Source organism: Amblyomma americanum, chromosome 1 (assembly GCF_052857255.1).
Source record: "Amblyomma americanum isolate KBUSLIRL-KWMA chromosome 1, ASM5285725v1, whole genome shotgun sequence".
Classification (NCBI taxonomy): Eukaryota; Metazoa; Arthropoda; class Arachnida; order Ixodida; family Ixodidae; genus Amblyomma; species Amblyomma americanum.
Window position 1 is genome coordinate 301,367,939 of NC_135497.1, and position 7,354 is coordinate 301,375,292.

Here is a 7,354-nt window from a genome sequence, read left to right on the forward strand (position 1 = left end):
GATTTGATTGACGAAGTTACCAGTGTTGTGAAAAGGGGCAGTGTTATCTTGGAGGGACAGGAAGTTCCTGCCTTAGTCTGTGTGGGCTCCGATCTAAAATTCTTGCTCATAGTTCAAGGAATGCAGTCAGCGTCTTCTAGGCACCCATGTCCTTTCTATCGTGCAAATTTAAAGGAACGAAGCAGAGCTGGGGCGAACACAGAGCTTAATAAGCCGCCTCTTCTGCGCACTCTAAAAAATATGAGAGAGGACGGCCTTGCTAAAGAACACGGAATGAAAGTAGTTCCCTTATTCAACATTGAACCTGCGTTTGTGGTTCCAGATATTTTACACATGCGCATTAGAGTCGTTAATCGTCTGGTTGATGCATTGATTGTTGAAGCAATGGACAAAGACAACCGCGATAAAGTTACGAACCTAAACACCAAGGGCACTCACGTAGAAGCGATTGTGCAGGCAATTAACAGCTGTGGTATAAAATTTGAACTGTGGTAGGACGAAAGAAAAGGAAAAAAATTACCTCATTCAAGGAGACTCCTGCGAGCGCATGCTCGAAATGCTGCCAGAGAAGCTCCTAGGAAAACTCAGCCCGGAAACAGAAAAGAAAATCATCTCACTTTGGAAAATGCTTAGTCGCGTTTTTGATCATATTGAGCATAACACGAGCGGCGAAAGCATCGAGCAAGAAACGACAAAATTTCATAAAACCTACTTAGAACTTGGATAACTAGGGCATACGGTTTGCGGGGCTGAGAGAATGACGTCATATATGCATATTCTTTCCTGTCATGCCTCAAAGAAGCATAAAGAATTCAAGTGTTTGGGGTGGATTTCCAGCGAAGGCATTGAGAAAAAGAATGATATTCTGAAACAATTGCATCATGCAAAATCCAATAAATGGAATGCTGCTGGCGCCGATGCGTTGAAGCTGGCAAAATGCCTTGAGAATAGCGCACACGTAACAATAAGTCGCGCGTACAAAAAAACACGATCCTTTATACTGGGTTGAAGGTATGATTATAAGAGAGTCGCACAAATAGGGCTCGAAGCGCTCCCGAAACGGAGCACGAGGATACACCTCCCGCTTGCATCGAGGATATGGACGCGGTTGAACTGCGGACCTAACTGAAAGCCGCTGGCATTTCAACGAAACTAAAATCAGTTCCCAAACTGCGTGAGATGCTTCGCAAAGAAAGAGAAAAGCGATGTGTTCAGCAGCCGACTTGACTTCTAATGGCAAAAAGTTCCCTTGCCTGTTCGCGACGTTGCACAAGTCTGTATGCCTGTTTTCACTTTTTTAAGGAAATATCGACCAAAAATTTTTGTACTGCAGTATGTGCACACTTGCAGCTTGTTACGGTTTACTACGTCTCTTCACTCAGTGCTAAAACTCGCAGTATCGCTTGCACGACTAAGCGAATGTGAAATTCTTTGTTTATGCTTATATATAGTAACTTATATGTGCACTAAATGTTCTTCGTTCTTCGCCATATTTGTGATAATTTGTCTCGATGTGCAATATATACCCGCTGTATGTGTATTGATGTATGAGATGTTTATACTTTTTTCTATAGTGTCACGCTGTGCTGTTTTGTGTTCTTTGTGTTTCATGAAAATTAGGCCACCTGTGTTTTATAATTAGTGCAGTGCACGTTTGAAATGCCACCGGAGTGCACATATGGCTGCCCATGTTCCCTCCAAAACAGCGCGGTTCATGTGGCTGACCTGATTGTAGCGCGGCTATTGCACCTCTCCTTTCCTCACAACCAACCTAGTGATGTGTGGCAGTTGCAAGTGGTACACGTCTGTGTAAAAAGTGTAAAGTTTTGTCATACTTAATATTTACTACTGACACTTTCAGAAGCTGGTTCAGTGCATGAGTGATATTGTGTATTTCTAGGAAACGGTCGAAATGTATCATTTAGACTTTTTCTGCGCCATGATGTGATGCGATAATAAATGTATTCAGTTATGTCAAGTAAAGTTCCCTTTTGAATTTTTTCGACGAGTTTTTGTAGCGATAGCCACATTACGGTGGCATTTCGTCCCTTCAGCGTGGCGGCGCCGTGGCAGTGGCGGCGCCGACACCCTGTGTCTGCGCCGCCATGCTCTCACGTGGTTGGACACGTGGTGCGGACAGCTGCCGGCGGCGCGGCGCCGTGGCTTATCACGTGGTTCGTCACGTGGTTGGTCACGTGACCAAGTTTCACTCGGCCAGCTGTAGAGCTATAGCTAGAGCTGTAGCTATCGCGTCACTCCAGGTTTAAGCAAAGCTAAAGCACCGCCAATATTTTTCTTGCAACTAGCTGGCACAAAAGGACAGGAACAAAGAATTGAGCAAAACGCTCAACAGGTTAGGAAATTTGGTAGGCTGTAGAGCCACGTTTAGGGTGCTGTTGCTAATGCAGGGAACATGAATAAGTGCCATACGCATTGCTACATTTAATTTTCGCTATTTTCAACTTCTCTCCGCAACTTAATGTGGCCCCCTTTTGGAGATTCTCATTTGCGACCATGTTCTATTTGAGAGCCTGTATCCGCAAATGGGTGCCGTCGATCGCACAGACGACGCAAGGAAAGCCGGCGACAGCGTAGAAGCCGCCTTGGGCTTCCCGCAGTTGGCTAGGCGACGGCCAGCTGGAAAGAAAACGGGGGTGGTCATCTTCCGTTTCACGCCGATGCCATGCGCGGGCTTGCACACACTCGATCGCACGCGCACATAGAAAGGGAGTCACATTTATAATGATATTAATCTCACCTGACCATCACACAGCCTCGCACGGTGTCGGTTCGAAAGAACAGAATCAAGAAATATGCTCTTGAACACCAAAACATTCACGGCCAGCGATAATTATACACACTGCTTGCGATCCTTTCGCGTGAAAAAGAACGCATTTGAGACGTCGGACGTGCGGCAGCTGATGTTCAAGCCGCGCAACTGGTTAAAATACATGCGAAAATACGCAGAGCCAAAGAAAGCAAGCGGCAGTAACAACACAGAGGGAAAGATAGAAGGCTGGAGACAGGCTTACCAGATCCAATCTTTGCTGCGGCGGACGAGGGCGACAGCAACTCGGCGTACTGTGCGGCTTGCTGTAGATTCGTGGGCGCCGATCACACCTCCGGCAGTAATTCAGGAAACAGCCGGAGGCAAAAACTTCAGTGCCAGCATCAGCTGCAGCTCGGTGCACAAAGCGCCTCTCCGAACGCTCCAACGCGTCGAGGGCTCGATCTTGGAGCGAAGAAGCTTGGCTTGGCTCGGCGAGAAATGCCTTCACGCCCGAGCCGTAAGCGGCGCTGCAGCTGCTCCTTGCTGAATGTGTCAAGCCGATCTGTCCCGTCACTAAATACGCGTTCGCGGTGCAACAGCCGATCGGCGAGCAACTCGAGGCGGATCAACCGCACAGCAGCCATGTTGGAGAAGACTGCAATATTTTTCGTTGAGACTGCCCGAAGCAGGCTAGGTTTCCTGCCTATTGAAAGCTTCACTTCCTGCCTTGTTGCAGGCTAGTTTCTTTCGTGCAAGCAACTTTTCGGCTAGGGAAGATATACTCCAATGAGCTGCGATTGCGTCTGAAGTTTAGAGTATGACTGGACTAACGAGTTTTGTGCAAGCGGGCCCTGGTATTTGCGTTGTCGGCGTCGGCGCCATGAGAGAAAAAAAAAAAACTCACGGGCATGGCTCTGGCAGGTGGTCTCAAGGGAACAACGTGTTGGAGGCTGGTGGGCCACCTAGGTGACGTTAAGGGGTACGCTATCGCGTCATACCTTTAAGGCGGATATTGCGTCCCTCCAATTTTTCCTAGCACTGAATGCATAAAATCCGCGAGTATTAGAACATGTAACATCTGTCCTGGGCTAATTTGATCATGTACAGATCACGAGAATGTCTTTCGACGTAGTTGTGTGCAGCCTTCGTGTGCATGTCTTATGTTATTCGTATGTTCGCACTAATGTTTTGTGACCGCTTTAGTTGGCGATGCTCCCTGCGCGGGAAGCTGTGTTGTCAGCGTGCAAGCTGGCAATTTGAATCAGTGGCATAACTCTATGCTTGCATGTTTTTTTTTCAGGTCTTCAGCAGCAGGGCTTACTGGTGGCACCCTTTCTTCTTTCATTTTTGTGTGCAGTGGCATTCAAGGGTACTTGATGCTCTTTGTTGTTTTTGTTTGAACTTTGAAATAAAGTGACTTCTGCTTGTTGCATCACTGCGTTGTTTTATTCTAAAATTAATGACAGTAAATGAAATGACTCCAGTTCGGGTGAGCGATAGCGACAGGGAGTAACAGTATGTAAATAATGGAGTAATTATTCAGCATCCTCTGTAGCCATATGGCTGCTCTTGTGTGGATGATAATAGGCAAATTGCCTAGACAGCTACTACGCCATTTCCTTTCCTCAAAACCAACCTTACTACACCGTTCCTACAAACTCCGTTCTCTTCCCCCCTTTCCCTGCTGTCCTGCTAGCAGTCTAGGTTAGCTCTGAACACCGGATGTTTCTTCATAAATAGCGGGGTTCCTTGGTTTCATTACTTCCTTTTTACCCGGAAGGCTGCGCTTGGGTGGATACTAATGTGCGATTAAACCTTCAAAACCTTACTGCACCTTTGGTAATTGGGCCTGCAACTATGTACAACCTCTGTCAAGACTGTTGCTTTTCAGTTTACAAAGGTCTGTTGTAGCACAAGTCCACACGTTATGTACTGCTCCCGCTTCCTCCAGGTAAGTAATCTACGTGCACAATATGGCTCCTCCAGGTAAGTGATCTACTTGCACAATATGGCTACGTGGCACGAAGTCTAGGCAGGCAGACGGACGACCGGAGCACAGGCCACAGAGAACACTGAGCGGATAGCGCGCACACACCCGGCAATTCCTCCACGTCGTCTTTACGAAGATTATCCGTTGCGCGGACTCCCGGTCGAAAAGGCACCGTCCCGGTGTACATCAGTGCAGTGAATGGGATTGCGAGACATATCACAATATCAGGCTCATGCTGAGAGGACCTGGCACCGAGGAAGGCCGCAGCGATCTCATAAGTGTCTGCGGTGACTTGGCGCAGCACACGGTACGGTCCGATATAGCAGGACAGAAGTTTTTCAGAGAGCCCCACGCGGCGAGATGGCGAGGGAGCCAGGGGAGAAGGAGACCACACGGTGAGAACGGTTGTAGACTTCCTGCTGAGAGCTCTGGGAAGCGAGTAGCCGGGAAGCGAGTAGCAGAAGAAGTGGGAAGCAGCGTCTCCAGAGGCAGTAGGGGCTCGCGGCAGTACAAAAGATAAAAAGGGGAGCAGCCGGCAGTGTCATGGAGGGAGAATTTTACGCGAAGGTCACATAGGGTAGAGCGATATCCAAGTCGCGGTAGTCCGGAGAAACGTACATGGCCAACATTTTGGTGAGTGCGGTTGAGGTGTTCTGTGAGGCCGTTTGTCTGCGGGTGGTAGGCAGTGATGAGCTTATGTTCTGTAGTGCACGGCCGAAGAATGTCCGCGACAACTCTGGACATGAAGCATCCGCCTCGGTCGGTAAGAAGTTGACGAGGAGCACCATGATGTAGGATGCGGTCAGTCAAAAGAAAATCGGCAACATCAATAGCAGTACTGGTGGGAAGTACCCGCGTGATTGCGTAACGAGTAGTGTGTCTGTGGCAACAGCTACCCATCTGTTACCCGAGGTGGATTGCAGAAACGTTCCCAAAAGGTCTAAGCCGAGGCGTTCGAATGGTTTGGATGGGACGTCAATCGGCAGAAGCAGACCGGCCGACAGAGTGGTGGGGCGTTTCCGGCGCTGGCACTCCTCGCAGGCAGCAACATAGGGGCGTACACAGAGGTACAGAGGTAGAGGCGGGGCCAAAAGAATCGACGACTCACGCGGTAGTAAGTACTGGAGACACCCAAGTGGCCAGCAGTGGGAAGATCATGCAGCTCTCGGAGGACAGCAGTGCGGAGGTGTTTGGGCACAACGAGGAGGAGGCCAGGGCCTGCTTGATTAAGGCTCCTACGGTATAAAACTCCATCACGGAGCACAAAGCGGCACTTCGGAGGGTCTAATAAGGTGGTATGGAGGTGGTCGATAATTTAGTGCAGCACCGCAGCGTGGCGCTGTTCTTCGGCCATGTTGGCGAGGGCAGAGAGAGAGAGCACAGGGCGTCCTCGCTGTCAGTGCCAGGATTGTCACACGGGCGAACAGGGTAACGGGAAAGGCAGTCAGCATCGGCGTGCAAGCGACCAGACTTGTAGAATACAGAGTAATCGTACTGCTGCAGGCTCAGTGCTCAACGACCTAGCCGTCCTGTAGGGTCTTTCAGGGAAGAGACACAGCACAACGCATGGTGGTCAGTGACAACTGTAAAGTAGCGGCCGTATAAATATGGGCGGAATTTCCCAACCGCCCACACAAGGGCTAAGCACTCACGTTCCGTAATTGAGTAATTGCGCTCCGGGGCAGAGAGGAGGCGGCTGGCGTAGGGGATGACACGGTGCTGTCCGGATTGCCTCTGAGAGAGGATAGCGCCGATGCCGTAGCCCCTAGCGTCAGTGCGGACTTCAGTGGGAGCGGTCACACCGAAGTGTGCCAGAACTGGCGTGGTAGTAAGCTTCAATATCAGGGTGGAAAACGCTTGTACTTGGTCGGGACCCCAGATGAAGGTGGCGTCCTTTTTCAGGACGTCGGTGAGGCAGCTAGCGATGTCGGCGAGGCCTTCAACAATTTGACGAAAGTAGGAGCACAGCCCTAAGAGGCTTCGGACGTCGTTACAGGAACGTGGCTGGGGAAAGTCAGACGGCTCGGTTTTTATCAGGGTCACGATGGACCCCGTGTGGTCGACCACATAACCCAAGATGGCGAGCTGACGGCGCGCGAAACTGCACTTAGACGAGTTGAGGTGCAGGCCGGAACTTGGCGGAAGAGGGAAATGATTTGGGAAAGGTCAGCGAGATGAGAGGAAAACGTCGGCGAAAAGACAATGACTCATCGAGATAGCACAGGCAGGTGGACCACTTAAAGCCTTGCAAAATGGCACCCATCATGCGTTCGAATGTTGCTGACGCGTTGCATAATCCGAAAGGCATAACTTTAAATTGATAAATGCCATCAGGGGTCACAAAGGCGGTCTTCTCTCGGTCCTGCTCATTTACAACAATTTACCAGAAGCCCAAACGAAGATCTATGGATAAGAAGAATTTGGCACCATGGAGCCAATCAAGTGCGTCATCGATGCGCGTCGGGAGGTACACGTCCTTTATAGTGATTTTATTCAAGTGGCGATAATCAATTGAAAAACTCCTTCTTCTTGACAAGTAACTTCCGCATTGATTACCTGACGCCCGGCGTGAGAGACCCGGTAGGGGCAGCAGC